Below are 17,257 nucleotides of genomic sequence, written 5' to 3'. Positions count from 1 at the left end.
TTAAAGGCTATGTAGATATATGCTAGCCAAATAATCTTAATGGTATCATACAAATGTTTGGGTAAGTCAGGAAGAGCAAATTTGTAGTACCATGAGCAACCACTCTTGTCCATAGTGAACATGACTAATAGAGTTTGGCTCTCTTTCTCATTGAGCCAGGAAGCAGTTTATAAAATACTTTGCTCCACAGAGCTATTCTCAATAGTATAGAGTTAATCTGTGAGATACAGTTTACTGATGATCCAGGGCCTACAGGGACCATGAGAAGGATGAAAGGAAAATACCTGTTGTAGAAATAGGGGAGAAAGAAGAGCAAGGGTAATATCAGTGTTAAGGATAAGGTGAAAAGGTAATTACTTTATTAATATAGTTTATGTTGGTATATAAAGCTTATAGTCTCAAACTATCTTCAGTTAAATTCCACCATTAGATATTCATTCCATTGAAATTAATTCTTCTTATTCAACGTAAATATCCTTGAAAGGTCAAAACCATAATACTATTCCAGTCATTAACAAGTATGTTTTCTCTATCTCTTAAAAATGTTAGTCACCTTAGGTACATCTTTTCCCAGGTGGTGGCGGCGGGAGCGAAATATAACAAATTTTTGAGTAGAGTATACAGTCCAAAAACAGCAAATGCTGTAGGAAAAGAACATAACAGATTGATGACTTTGTCTAAGAAGAAATCCAATGAACTTCAAGTCTGTTAAGGGCCAGATACTGTTTTGTGAGCTTAGGATACAGAGGATATGTGCTGGAGTCCTAAAAACAAAAAGGACCTCAGTGGCTCAGAGAGATGGAAATATATGGAGGTAATTGCAACTTTTCACTTAATTCATTTTGATGCCTGCAAGTAGTACAGAGGGTAAAAATGAGGAGAACTTGCAAATGAAAAAATTTATGTTGAGTAATAAATTTAAAAACAGTGCATAATGGGTCAAAGCAGAAATAAAATAAATCACCCAAAGAGATATACGACCTATAATAAGAACAAGACATGACCAAAAGTGTTGTCCATACATATACACTATATGACCTTGACATAGAAAAGAATATGGTGATCTTAAGGAGAATTGATTAGTAACAGAAACATACAAAAGTCAGCCACAAACTCAAATAAGGAGAAAGAGAGATTTTATAGATTTCTAGGTTTATATAACTTGCAAATTGAAGAGTACTGCTGACTTTAGACACTGCTTGATCTAAGAATTCAATTCCTTCACCAGGACTTGAGCTTTCTTCCTGTCTCAAGTTTGCTTTCCTCCGTGTCTGCTCCAGTCTTACGTGCCCTTGGCAACTCACAGGTACCATTTCCTTAGCTTACAATCCAGGTGGTTAGTTTCTGCTTCTCAATAACTCTCACTAATTTGAGTCTCACTAATTTTGATGATCTTGGCTCTCTCTCCCTACAGATGTTGGGCGTGCCACAAAAGAGATGTCCACACATCTACGGGGGGAGAAGGAACTGAAGTCTTCTGAGTATTATAATTCCCTATTCTAAATCTGGGTTCCCTTTTTCTCTAGTTCTGGGAGATATCAATAAATGTTCTGCCTGCCCCTCCAAAAAAAAATCTATTCAGGAAACAGGGCTTAGGAGATTTCCCTCTTAGACATCAATAGTGAACACTGGCATATTAAAAGCTGTGAGAAGTCCTGCTGTGAGGAAGCACATTTCCAGAATATATTGAATACACATTATGTTTTACACAGCATGGTATTTTCCTTCATCAGAACATTGTGACATGGTTTGGGAAATTCTGGGATAGACTATCTCCAAAATAAAAATAAATGATTCTCTTTGCCTCTTGCCATTAAATACTCAAATTATGATAGTATTTTTTTTTATACATCAGAGTCCGCCAAGCAAGCATTTAATTATAATTTGAGTCTTCATATATGTCTGCCTGGGAGGAGAGACTGTCCTAGACCTGTCCACTGGAGAATTCCAGTCTGTCTGACAGTCATATTGTTATTAGCATATTAGTAAATTGGACTCAGTTTTATACATCAGACTTATAATCAGAAGTACTGTGTGTTTTTCCATGAGAGATGAATCTACTTGTGATGGGCTGGAAACGTCAGCTTTCTAAGCCTGTAATGGTAGTAAGTTTTGACTGTGAACCTCAGTACATTCAGAGAGTTACAGCTCACTTCGTAGCCACCTGGTGGGCAGCAAGCGACCATGCATGGGAGGCAACCCACAGTCCTTGAGGATTTGTTTTGGCTTTTAGTTTTGCCAGCTGCGGGTTGATTATGCCAGGGATGATTAGGGCACTGTCCTTACATGCTCAACGAGTCTTGTGATGGGCTTGACTTAAAACAGAACAAAAAAACTTCTGAAGATTTACAATGAAAATTTATTTCTTGGTTAAAAGCTTAATTTCTCATAAAGAACACTATATTTTATTCTTAATAAGCTAGCAAAAATTTTAAAATCATAAAAACCAATACTAATGAGGTTTTAAGAAAAATTGTACAGTATCAGGCGAGTGGTGATAGTAAAATTTCTCTAGGTATTCCACAAACTGTCGATGTGCTTTAGCAACTCAACTTGCAAATTTATAAATAAGGAAATAAGCTAATGAAATGAAAAAAAAGCTTATAGCAATATTTTCCTATCAGAGCCATATGTAATAGTGAAAATTTTGGAGCAATCCTGCTATCCAACTATAGGGAAATGGTTAAGCAAATAATGGTGTATTATATAATTGGAATCTTATGTCAGCACTACATTTATAGGTATGAAGAATATGTGGCAACACGAAAAAAATTGCAAGTTAAATAGGTAGTGCATCAAATTGTACACTATAATGATAACTAATATGTGTCATTTAGTAAGTAAAGTTTGGATGGGAACACTGAAAAATAGAAGACATTATCTTTTGGTGAGAATATGGTAGTTGTTTTTCCTCTTAAAGCATTTAGAAGTATTTTAAGAAAAATATAAAAGTTTTTTTTTTTTTTGAAAAATATAAAAGTTTTAAACGAAGTAACAGATGCTGCAAAAGTATTCTCAGGAAGTCTAATAATTTTATGATAAAGTATTGAAATACAAATAAATCTATGGAGTATATGTCTTTCCAGTTTTTAATTATATCACAATGAAATCAAAATGTGTAAAATGCAGGTGGCAACTTTGAGTTAAAATAGGAATTCACTGGAAATAAGAGATTGTAAAACACAAAGAATCAAACACTGGTTTCTGAGTAAGAAATATTCTCAAACCTGAACTACATGTAATAAAATATGACTTGTTTCCTTCTCCACTAAGAGTTTTCCTACATTTTTTTTTTTTTGACTCATAGCCCCTCCCCAATACAGGCTGCTAAAATATACATGCCCACATAATCTCTTATGGTACTTTTCAGTTTACATGCTTTATCATGTGATCCTCACAAAAATTCTGTGAAATAAACTGAGTGAATGCAAATACATCCTCTTTGCAATTGAGAAATTGAGAGCCGGAGAGAATATAGGACTTGCCTGGGACCACATAGAAAGAACTGTAAAGCTGGGAATCTCACTCATATCTTTGGCTGCAAAAGGAATCTTTTATAATAGTCTTGTTTATAAATAGGTTGTGCTTTCTTGCTTTCAAAATTCCATCAATATTATGTAGGATTTATGCTACATACTTTGTATTTAACCTCATATTGTGATAATTGTTTCTGAAGTATTTTAAGAATTAATGTTTGTTGTTACAAAGATATTGTACGCTTCCTGTGGACAAGACTGGATCTTCCCTTTAGTTACCCTCCACGGTTGGGAGCAACTTGATAGCATTACAGTAGTGCCTAAGATATACCTGATTAAATGATTGGAAATTCTTGTACTTTCCTGATTTGGTTAACACTTTAACTTACTTGAAAATCACTTTTACAGATAATGTAAGATATAGAGAAAATGATCTGATTCATGGGTCTCCTGGACAAATGTAGTTCTGAGACCCAGAAAGCAGGTATGAGATAAGCTGGGAATTCCACCAAAAGTAAGGTAAATTTCACCATTACCAAATCATGGAAAACTACCAAATCTTCTATTGTATTACACCTTTTCAGCAATCCACCAAGAACCTTCAGGATTCTAATTTGTTATACTACCTAACACATTAAATTTTATAATTTCTCTTCTAAAGGTTTGACTGGAGCTAACTATACCAAAATTATTTTTGGATTTTTTATTTTCTTTTTAGACTCTGCTATTAAATTATGATTATTTTATTACCTCTATTGACTGGCAGTTACTTTTCTACTCTTTTATATATTATGGAATTTGGAGAAAAATGTATTATTCTTCCAGACATTTTCTTTAGTAGATAAAGTTGTTTTGCTTGATTTGATATCTTCAATTTACCAAGATCATTTTGACAGCTAATGTTCTTTCATCACTATTTTATAGTAAACTTGTATAATACAGTCTCTGTTTCTCATAGTTATGATCACATTGTATCTTGTACTATAATCATCACTTCATTCTCTCCTACTGAATATAAGCTCTTGAAGGCAGGGATTTAGTCATAATTTTCTTGGTATTTCTTTTATCTATTATAATACCCAGCACATAAATTTCCCCAGGATATTTAATAAATTAAAGAGTTTTTAGTGCCTTTTAAATATTTTCCAAACTTTTTAGTTTTGTTTTAATTTTCTATAAGCATATTATTAAAGTAAGTATGAAACCCAATATCACATTTAGAGTTTCTGTATTTGAAATTCTATTTGAAAGTGGAGGAATTATAGGAAATGGAAGTATGCATTAAAAATGAAAGCCAGTTTCGTAAACTAAATAGATGAAAAAAACTGACTTGATGGCTCTCTAATAAGGACTTTATTTTCTCACCACTTGTTTCTTGATAGTTTAGCACCCACTGTAAGTGATTACTATTCTTTATGTATGCTAATTGCGATTGTCTATAGTTGTCTGTGTTTTTAAAGTTTTTATTTTATTGTCTACTTTCTTTGAATTTGAATTGTGCTTTGGACAAGGTGGAAGTGAGATACTGATCTTGACCATATCATTTATTCTTTCTGGGTTTAAATTGTCATATCTAAAAGAAGAATTTTGAACCAAGATCCTCAATAATTAAATTATTGGACTAAATTATTCTTGTTTTGCCCTCTGCTCTCAACAATTGTTATCCAGGTAAACTATCCTTGAAATTAAAGAAATTATATATATATTATACACACACATGAACAAAAACTTTGCTTATGGAATTCAAATTCCATTTGTGAATTAGTTTATAATTATTCAGGCATTTTTATGATCATATGTCAAACACCTTTGATATTAGAAGCTTCATTACAGATTACATTGCACAATACACTGTACATTCATACTACTTACCTTATATTTTCTTCTTTAAGTTTTATTTCTCTTGCCATTAGACATGTCGGCTTGCTCAGAAGCTCATTTCATGTTTAATGATTTACTACAACACTATAAAAGGAGTTCTGGCCACTGTTGATTTTATCTTATCAGTTGCTACACAAACAAAACTACATGTTCTCATGATTTGTTTGCGCACTTTGAGTGATTGATAAAATCAGTTTCTCCAATCTCTTCTGTTAATACTTACTACTGACACATTTAATTTATACACCCAAACTGTTACTAGTATTATAATAATCTAGTTGTTTAAATTTCCCTCTTTCACTAATTCCCAAGGATTGGGATAGGAGACCAATACTATGAGCGGACTTTTAGAAACTTCTCTTAGAAACTATAATTTTTAAAGATTCTCACCCTCTTATGCTGTTACCAGCCTAAGGTCTAAAGGTCTCACTGATGATTTAACAGAGTTGGAATTAAAAGTATATGTTGTAGCTTTGTCATATACTTTATTAGAAGGTTACTGGCTTCATTTTTTCTGTTAAGGTATGGAGTCTAGTCTATGCAGCAGTTCTCAAAACTTTTTGGTCTCAAGAATCTTTTATACTTTTAAAGATAAAAACCTCTGAAGAGATTTTGTTTGTATGGGTTATAGCTATTGAGATTTATCATATTAGAAATTACAGTTCAGAAAAATTTAAAATATATATTTATAATTTATTTTAAAACAACAATATATCATTACTTGCCAAAATAAATAGTACATTTTAATGAAAAAATAGCTATATTTTCCAAAAACAAAAAAAAGAGAAGATAGGCATATTTTCACATTTTTGCAAAACTCATTAGTGTCTAGATTAATAGACAGATGGATTCTGATACCTGCATCTGAACCCAATCTGCTGTAATATATTGTTTTGTATACAGTCTCAGATATGTCCTTGGAAAGACAGAAATATTATATTCACCTTCTCAGATCATTGTGGATATCACTATTTGATATTACACCAAAACTCACTAAGTGATAGTTTTCTAAATATTAGTTGCAATATGAAATCCATAACCCAAGTAAAAAACTTTTCACACACTATCACATTAAAATTCATTGTATTACCTTGCAATGGAGTTTTTTACTTATGCATGATTTTGTAACATCAAGCATTATTTATCAGGAAAATGCTGATCTACTACTGAGTTATGCAATGATCCAAATGTTGACACATTTTATTATACAATATTCCAAAACAAATACATTTCTTAATATCATTACTGACCTAAATCTTTAAGTATTAAGAACATATAAACCTCAGAGTGGTGGATACAGGTTTTACAAAATTCAAATTTTTGCTTCAAATATTCAATTTTGTTATTGGCAACAAATACAGTTAATTGTTTCCCTTGAAATGATAAGTTTACTTCTTTTATTTTTGAGAATACCAAATACTCGAGACTCAAGTCTCAATAGCCATAGTTCATTTGTCAGTCATTCCTTCAAGTGAAAGTGGTGTTTGTTAAAAAGAGGGCTAGCTCAGGTTTCAATTCAACCAACTGAACACTTGCTTTTCCTAGAGACAATCATTCTCCTTTGGTATGCAACACAAGTGCTTTATGTTAACACAATTTTCATTCAGGGGTTGAGATTTTATTAAAAAAAATTAGCCCGTTTCATGAGATTGTACAAGAAGTATTTTTACTGCTTTCATTTTTAATGAAACTGAGTTTTTACTGTCCCTGTGAGCCAGTGAGAAATACAACACCCACTAAAAAAATTTTGCAGCCACTTCCTTGATTGTGATAACAGTTTTACCCACAATGACATTTATACTATCAGTGCAAATGCCAACACAATGAAAAAGGCAAATAACATTTTGTATTTTTATGGAAATAGTTTTGATCTCATGGACCTCATCAAAAGATGTCTGAGACCCACAGATTTATATTTATATACATTGAAAACTACTGGTCTAGCGAAAAGTGCTTTCATCCAAAGTTAGGAGACCAATTGGGTAGCTCAACTTATTTTGTAATTTTAGGTAAATTTCTTAAACTTTTAACTTCTTAATCTCAGTTTTTTCATCTGTAAAATCTATAAAAACTAAAAGGTTAATGGTTATTTTTCTCAGAATGTTAATATGTTGTGATATTATTAGAAATGTGTGCATGTTTGTATGTATAAACATGGGCCTTATTAGAGCCAACTAAATGAATGATTTACCCTAGAGCCTACACAGCTTAATTAATGAAACTTACAGTTTTCATTAAAACATGTTGATAAATATTACTGATAATAGTAATTCCTAAAAATTGCATGAATCTTGGTACAGTGTGAGATTGCTACATCTACATGGTAATTTACATTATTTTAATATTAGTAATTAGAAATAGGATTACATTATAGTAGAATGTTATGTCTTTCCATTTTTTATTTAATTGAAAATTCAATTCATCTCTTCTTAAAATACATTGAAATATTGCTTTAAAAAGTAGTAACAGCATTCTCAAGTTAATTCTATTCTATTCTAAGTATGGATTGTTATTAAAAAGAATTCCTAAAACTTCTGCACCTGTGCTTTTCTCTTTGATAGGCCTATTTAATAATCATCATTTTACATTTTGTAGATTATTATAACACTCACAGTGATCCAGCAGCATCATTTGGCATCAATTTTTATCACTTTATAGAGCTGTACTTAGTCTTGGTAAGATTGGCTTGAACTCTTAATCATATACCTTATGGGTATACAAAACTCTACCATATTTCTGTAAATATTGGTGATATTCTTGTTCAATTCCACTTTTGAAATCCTGCTGTTACAGATGCGCTTTCTGTTCTGTACCATGTCAACCCAGATATATGTTTGACCACTTTCCTCATTTTCCATTAAAATTCACTTATACCTAGCAGTGTTAGTATATTAAACTACAGCAACAAAACTTCTATTTCTATAAAATTGCCACCTAAGCTAATGTAAAAACCTCTCCCTTATCCCTACAAACAATTGGAAGCACTGAATTATATGGATCAATTATCTAAGTTCTCATGAAAGACAAGAAAGTTCCGAGTGGCACTAACCAAGAGGGTACAAAATCTAGGGTTAGGAGCAAAAGCTTACACTGTGGTCACTTTGGTGCTATGAGTTAAAACAAAAGGTTACAATAAATCTTGAACCTACAAAGGGCTGTCCAATAAGTGAAAGTAGTATTAGACATACTGTGACCACAAACTCAGGAGAAAAGAAAATCAAAACGTCTCCCTGCTGTGGCTTTAGGTGAGGAAAAATGTCTCCCTTTGAGAAATCAAGACCTGAAGCCTGCGCCTGGGGTGTTATGGTATGTGAATACAGCTCTTTGTGTGCTGCAAAAATTCCAGGTCCAAGAGATTAGCAAAAACAATGTTGTCCTAATCCAGTGTCCTTGAAAACATGTAACACCACAATACAGCCACCTTCTTAAAGTCCAGGCTGTGTGGGATTTGACAGGGGAAAAAATAATACAAGCCTTGCTAAAGAGGAGATTGAAATCAAAAATAGATCATAACAGAAATGAATGAACAAAGTATTGCAATTGAATCATCAGCTATGACAAAGAGAAGCCAAAATATTGAGATAATGGGGTTAAATTAAAACAATAAAACAAATCTATGTATAAAATCACTGAAGCAATAAACAAAGGCATAAAAATTACAAGAAAAAGACAAAATATGATAGGATAGAACAAACGATATGAAAGTGAATGTTGTAGAAATACAGATATTTGGAAAAAGCAGGTTTAAAAAAGAATAAAAATTTCTGGATTTGAAATTAAAAGAAACAATTAAAACAAAATATAAGAACTTGATGAATGGATTAAATAGCAGAATAGATTAAGCTAAAGCAATAATTAATAATCTGGAAGGTAGTTGTGAGGGAACTGCCCAGAATGATAGCATAAAAGTATAAAAAAGAATAAAATTAAAAATCTGCAACCAGTTAAAAGACCTGAAAATAGATTATTTTTCATAAGAGTTAATAAAGGAGAGAACAGTCTTCAGGCAGAAAATCTTCAAACATATTAACATAATGCCAAATCTTTTCCAAATTTGATGAAAATTAAGAAACCTGGCTTTGAAGAAGCAAACCAAAAGTCAATTAAGACAAATAAAAATATTTTAAAATCTATATTAAAATAAAAATACATATAATTTTATTTATAAATAGAAATGAATTCAAAATAATCTTGAAATCAATCTTACATAAAAGAAAAGCTTGACTTCCAAAGACTTCTTAAAAACAACAAAGGAAACCATTCAATTAACATAATATTATCTTCAAATTGCTGAGGGGAAATAATAGAAACTTAATATTTTATACTAAATTAAATTATCTTTTAAGAAATAGGGAAAAAAATGTGGCATTTTCAACAAGTCATCAAAAAAAAAATGCTAAACTATATACTGCAGGAAGCACAGAAAAAGTGGTAGTAATTAACAATGGTGACAGATGAAGTTAGTAATAAGTATATCTAAATGATATCTAAATTAGTAAGCATTAGCTTTAATGATAATGATGTGATCAATTTTGGAAAGATAAGGTAAAATAACATAATAGATAAAAATTAAATGAAAGATGGAAGGGTGATTGGATTAAAGCATAAAGGCATCCATGAATTGCAATTTATAAAATCCATCATGAAAAGTCTTTCAACAAATATCTTTTGAGAACATGATATGTGCCAAAAATTCTTCTAGACACTTTCAGTACAACATTGAATCAAACCAACAAACATTTCTGCACTCAGAAAACTCAATTTCAAATAGGAGAGAGAAAATAAATAGTAAATAAATATACTATATGAAATGTGAAAAATATAAAATATGGAACATATCTAAAACAGAGAGATTTTAGAGTTTATATAAAAACTTATGTCAGGCAATACTTATAATTCAACAGGAAGATACAAAAATCCTAAACCTGAATGCATCTGGCAATATAACTTCAAAATTTAGAGAGCAAAAATTAAAATAATTAAACAGTCTGCAATAACATTTTGAAAGTCTGAAGATTTTAACCCAGCTCTTTAAGAACTACTACAGAAAGCAAGGATGAAGACAGAGTATTTGAACAACACAATCACGAAAACAATTGTGATCAAAATAACATGCCTCCAACATAGAGTACAAGTTTTTTTTTAATTTGTTCATACAAGATATAAAAACCTTGAAGAAACAAATACTTTATTGTGGACAAACTCTCCCAGAAACTGGAAAAAGATAGAAATTTATTTCTCTTTTATGAAGTTAATATAATTTGGTTAGACAAAAGACCTCCCCCCCCAAATAAGGCAAAGGAAAATTGTAATTCAAGTTTATTTTTAAACATTGGTACAAAAAAGTATATAGTATTTTAAAAATAAAGCAAGTAATGGCTCATAACCAAATTGATTTTAACCCAGGAATGTTTTACCATTGGAAATTAATTAAGACTTATTATATTTTAACAGTCCAAAAAAACCCATATGATTATATCAGTGCATGAAAATATTTTTTAAGTTAAAATTTTATACTAATTGAAGAAAAAAGGTATTAGTAAACTTGGAATGAGTGGGAACATTCTTACCCTAACAAAAAAATATATAACAGAAATACCTAGTAATGCATAAACAGAAATATCTAACAGACACGATTCTTGGGCAACTGTATTTAAAATAATTGTATTTTCATGAGGAATTAGGAAAACAAACACCACTTCTATTCAATAGTGCATTGGAGGCCCTAGCCAGCATAATATGACAAGAAAAAGAAATATCATAATAATTAGAAAGAACAGTTGTTTTTATACTTGGATGATGTGACAATTTATATGGAAAAGCCATAGGCAAACTACTAGAAAAAATAAGTGTATTCAGCAAAATTGCTGGTTACAGAATAGAATAAACTAAAAACACTTAATAATGTTCTAATATTTGTAATCAGAAATTTAAAAATGTAACTTAAACAGATACTATTTACAATAAAACAGAAGTAAAATAATGTGACTAGGAATACTCTGTATATATATGTGTTTGTATATATAAACTGTGTGTGTGCATATATAATGTAGCAGCATTACAAATCAGTGGTGAAATGGACTCTTCTATTAAATAGTGACATGTAATTGGCTATATTTGTAGAAATGGATAAATTTATATTTCTTCTTTATACCGTATGTGAGAAAATTTCTACATAAATTGTTTTTAAAATATACAAAGTTCTTTAAAACTTTTAGAAGATGTTTAGGGAAAATGTCTTATGAAATTGGGATAGGAAATAATTTCTTAAAGAAGGTAGAAAAAGCACAGAACCAAAAAAAAAAAAAAAAGATTTATCTATTTGACTATGTTAGATAGGACACCATAGACAAAATAAAATGCAATATAAAGAGAATTTTCAATACATGTAATCAACAAATGATTACAATTAAAACTGTATATTAAGATAATCAAAATGAGGAATAAGCAAAATATATGAACAGGGAATTCATAGAAGAGGATTCTGATTGGGCAATACCAAATACAAAACTGTTCAACTTAACCATAATGAGAGAAATATAAATTTTCCAAATAAATTATCATACTGATCATAAAACTGGCATACATTTAAAACTCTGGTGAGAATTGTTGCCAAGGATGGAAGTGCATACTCTTGTACGTCACTAGTAGAAGAGTAAATTTTCAAAATTACAGCACATAGCAATTTGATTTCACTAAGCAATGGTAATTATGAACATACCCTAAGACATGTAATTTCACTTTTTTAGATGACTACCTTGGCAACTTTCTCAAAGATACTTGAGGAGAAAGATTGAGGAATTCATTCCAATTTGTTTGTGATATTGATAAAAAATAAATAGTTAACAGTATACCAATATGAGTAATAGATAAATATATTATGGCTTACTCATAAGATGGGGGATTCGATGGCTATTGGAAATAAACTAGATCTTTACATATCAAAATAAAAAATAAAATATAATCTTGGGTGAAAAAGTAAAATATTCCTGTAGTATAACAAGCATGTAAATTCTAATCATTAAACCCAATAAGTTACTGAGTTATATATGCACACATATATGTACATATATACATATGGATATAGTCATATACAAAGTGCAAAAAATATATATTAATATAAGGACATGCACAATGACTTCAGAATAGTGGTCTCTGGGGATGAAGGAAGGATATGAGAGTGTGTTTCATTTGAACTGTATTTTTAATATTTTATTTTTATATAAAAGAGACATGAAACAAAATGGCCTATATGGTAATGTTGTTACCCTTGGGTACTGTGTACGCTGGTACCTGTTATATAAATTTTCCATTATCTGGGTGTTTGAAATATTAAATAATTTCTTTAGTTAACAATATCTTAGTACAAGAAGAAGGATTCATATTGCAACATCCCCTGGGGCCTTTTGGCCACCTCTCCAGCCCTGACAATTTCTGCTCATCTCATGTGATACGGTACCATCCCAGCGGCAAAACTGTTTTCTAGTCCTTTTTTTTTCTTCCCCCAGTCACTTCAATTTCCTTTCTTTTGTCAGGATGAAAACAAAAACAAAACAAAAACAGAAAAGTTGTCCCTATTTCTCAGTTAGAGCTTCTTAACTATTATCCGTTTTGATGTCTGCCATCACCCCTACACCAAGTAATTTATTGAAATATTTTTCCACACCGACATAGTTCTAAGAACTCTAGTGTCATATTTTAAGATAAAAATTTCAGCAGCTCTTTATAATTATTTTAGTAAATTATTGAGGGGAACTTGCTTTCTGCTGATTTGCTTTTTCCTTTAATTCGAATGCAGAAAATCACTGTGGCATGTGAGGTAAAAAGCCATTAAATCTTTAAATATGAAATTCTCTTTTCCCAGCATTAGCCTCAGTGCCTAGCAGGCAAAATAACAAAAACAATTTTGATGATAATGATAATAAATTATCATGTGAAATAGTAACTATGCCTTCTCTAAAATTTAAATATTTACTTGACAAAGATAAGGAGGCCTCATATTTTCCTTTGCCTGTCCTCATTATCTGCTTGTTTTTAATCTGTTGCTACTTTGCGGTGCTAATTTTGGCTGTGCTACCCATAACCTAGTGCTGTGGATCCCCCATTTCAATTTATTTCCAATAATTGATGATGACAGTTTATAATTTTACCTCATTTCAGCTATACTAATTGAAAATTACAATTTATTTACACTAAATTCTAAAGAATTTGCCAAAAGAAGGCCACGAAAGGAAAGTCATAAAGAGATCATGATTTTGAATTCTCTAATCTTAATCCTTTACTGCTTCCTTGAGCTACTTTAAAAAAAAATATTTTTTGAGCTACTTTTCAATGTATGACATATTATAGACTATACTAAGAATATAGTAATAAAGATTCACAAATGGCCTAAAAACATAGTTGTTGATATCTGCATGGTGTCAGCTTTCAGCACCAAAGTTAAACTAACGGGCATATTAAGTATCCACAAAAGATTAAAATGTGAATTTACTTTTTAAAGCTTGTATTTCAATTCACCACTTCCACAGCCCTCGATTTTCCCTGTCCCTTCTTAGTCTTTCAAATTCCTACGAAATTCCTCTGGAGGGCACCATTACCATAGCTAATACAATTAGCTCCAGCTGGCGTGGTTGCGAAAGGCACTAGGTCTTTGTTAGCGCCTTTTACCTCATTTCAAATCTTAGTGTTAGCATGACTTTCTTTTTTCTGTCGTCTTAAAGGAAAACAATAAACGCATCTGTCTATCTCTCTTGAGGATTATAGATATTATCCCTACTCACGTTATACCCCACTTAAAAATAAACACTATTTCTCCCCTCCCTGTTACTTTTTGATAAAACTTCCTGGAAAGCTAATGAGGTGCCAGCGTGAAATGTTACTTGGGCATGAGCATTTGTTTAAATTGCTTTAATAAGAAGTGAATAGAAATTTGAGTAGCAGTATAGAAATCAGCTACACATACAATCACATCTAATTTAATTTTCTTCAATATAATCCTTTGCTCATTAAATGAGAATTTAAGGCAACAAAACGAAACAAAAAGCCCCAGAAGTCAAAGAGTCAGAGATGTTTTTATACATTTGCAGTGAATACATGTTATTTTAACAAAGGGAAGCTGCTCAGAAAGCTCTGTGTGATGACTATAATTTTGATAATCAGTTCATTCAGTAATTTATGTGATGCCATTCAGAATTCTAATTGGAAAGGAATGTTTTTCATTGAAAATCAATTGAGATAGTTATTAACATAAATAACATCTGGGTCACCGCACTATTTATTTGTAGCAGTGTCTTCTTTGTATCTTTGAGTACTTTTTATCTTTAACTCTTCACTGTTTAAATGAAAAATCAGAAAGTATTTGGAAGTTTCATAAGTTTCTAAATTACAACCAGAAGTTAAATACTACCTCTTAGATAAATAAAAGTTTTCCAGAAGTACTCTCATTCATTTTAACGATGTATACCGTAATAGAAATGTAGCAACTATAATTTTTTGCATTAAAATAGTTTGAGAGGGGAAGAGAAAAAAAATGCGTATAGAAAATAATTGAAAAAGAGAGAAAATACCTTTTAAAATTTCCCACAAAAGTACATTTTCCCTAAATATACACCATATCCATCTATATCCATTTCTCAACTATTAATAAATATGTTGATGGTTACTTTAACATTGACTACCCTATCTGAAACAATTCACTGCATATTGATGATATTCATAACAGGTAGATTTTTTTTCCTTCAAAGAACCTTTTTCTTGTTCCCGGTATATTATATCATTGTGTTGATTAATGGCTAACTCAGAGTGGGCATTTGCTCTAAGACTGTGTTAGAGGAGGAGACTCCAGGAGTGAGCATACTCTGTTTCTTACAGTTTCTGAATAGAGTACTCCTGATAGCAAAGTGATCCCACACAGTGTGAAATGTCTCTGAAGCCTTTTGTTGTCTAAAGAAGACATGTTGTCATGTCATTTTGCATTTTACTTCATGTAAATCCATGTTTGTCTTAAATGAAAGAGAATATCCAAAATACTGTGACATGTTTATCCCTATCTTGAGTACTCCTAAGATTCCACAACCAAACCCTTACTGGAGAAGAAAGTGAAAGGACCGGGCACTTGTAATTAAATGCTGATTCAGATCTTAAGTTTATTGCTGACTGGTATTGGGCTTGTATAATTTATTTACTGCCTCTAAACCTCAGTTACCCCTTGCAAAATATTAGATGGGAACCACTTGAAATTTCTATTTATGCAAGTTAAAAATACTGGAATATTGAATATTTTTTATGGTTCAAGCTAATAACAGCCTTACCTTCCCCACACATATATGAACTAATATATGCAAAGCTCCCAATAAAGTACTTGAGTCACAGTAATTTTTTTTTTTTTTTTTGAGACAGAGTCTCACTCTGTTGCCCAGGCTAGAGTTCCATGGCATTAGCCTAGCTCACAGCAACCTCAAACTCCTGGGCTCAAGCAATGCTTCTGCTTCAGCCTCCCGAGTAGCTGGGACTACAGGCATGTGCCACCATGCCCCACTAATTTTTTCTATATATATTTTTTAGTTGTCCAGCTAATTTACTTTCTATTTTTAGTAGAGACAGGGTCTCGCTCTTGCTCAGGCTGGTCTCAAACTCCTGAACTCAAATGATCCTCCTGCCTCAGCCTCCCAGAGTGCTAGGATTACAGGAGTGAGCCACCGCACCCGGCCTGAGTCACAGTAATTTTAATTATGCTAAGAAAATTGTTCAGGGCTCTATGCTAATGGTATAAATAAAAATACTCTATATTACAAATAAAAATGGTCTCTACTGTGATAGTGCGAAGTCTATGGAATTAGAAGTCACAGATAACTGTTGTTAATCACTCGTTAGCTAGGGGAATAGGCATCAACATTTCTACTTTTTAAATAACTAGTTCACATAGTTGTTAAAATCATTAAATGAGATAATATATATGCATATATGTGTCATGTGTGTTTATTCATTAAAGAAACAGTAAAATAGTACAAAGAGGTGCCATATATTAATAGAAGCAGTACAAACAAGTTATCATGCCAGGTACTGTTCTAGGTGTCAGCAAGACATCAGTTAAGGAGACAAAGTCCATTCCCTTGTAAAACATATACACCAGTGGGAGGGAACTGATAACAAGTGAGATATATTCAAAAACATAATAAGTTCATAGGGAAACATGAAATAAAAACCAAAAATATTAGCATGCAGTAGGAGCTTAACATAGATTTTTAAAATTCAAATTTTCTGCCATCATTATGTATCCATTCCATTTAGTCAGGGTCCATCATTCCATTTTTCTTTGCAGCCTAATTGTAATATGCGATAAGAGGACCCAAACATTTGGGCAATTTAAAGAATTCCTAATTATTAACATCTCTGGATAACAAACATGCAGTGAAAAAGCCTCTCTTCTCTTCTTCATTAATTCATTAGCAATAATACTTGCTTCTGTTAGAAGATGGTAGCATCATAAAATTGTAAGGCTAAGTGTAATGTAAGAAATATGGTAATTGTTACTTAGCTATCTGAATTATATTTCCCTAAATAACCAGCCTTCCTAGGTGAAACATTTTTATTTCACCTTCTCTTTTTATAGCTGCATCCCTTTGGAATCTTTTTTTTATCATTTTATTGCATTTGAGGCGCTTTCTTTTAAAAAGAATTATTTGAACTTTACAAACAGATATAAATGGAAAGGAAGAAGAGGAAGGTCAGATTTTGGGTCTGCTAACCTTGGCAGTGTCCTTTGAAAGTAGTCCCCAGGTAGCTTTAACTTCTGCAAGCTCATGTGAGCCTGAGATCACTCCAGGGCCCAGCCTGCTTGGCAAACTGACAGAGGTCAAATTTTCACACAAATGAACAATTTCCCTGATAAAGTGAAACTG

General features: G+C 31.6%; 1 protein-coding gene across 2 annotated transcripts in view; it reads right to left on the bottom strand.

Moving 5' to 3' along the window:
- Nucleotides 1-5,398, bottom strand: part of PIK3C2G (phosphatidylinositol-4-phosphate 3-kinase catalytic subunit type 2 gamma) — a 372,544-nt gene extending 367,146 nt beyond the window's left edge. For both annotated transcript variants that reach the window (XM_069491534.1, XM_069491537.1), the window contains exon 1: nt 5,349-5,398. The gene's annotated coding sequence lies outside the window, so the exon portion shown is untranslated. The remainder of the gene's footprint in view (nt 1-5,348) is intronic.
- Between the last annotated feature and the right edge of the window lie 11,859 nt (nt 5,399-17,257).

This window comes from Eulemur rufifrons, chromosome 16, assembly GCF_041146395.1.
Source record: "Eulemur rufifrons isolate Redbay chromosome 16, OSU_ERuf_1, whole genome shotgun sequence".
Taxonomy (NCBI): domain Eukaryota; kingdom Metazoa; phylum Chordata; class Mammalia; order Primates; family Lemuridae; genus Eulemur; species Eulemur rufifrons.
This window is presented reverse-complemented; position numbering and strand designations above follow the sequence as displayed.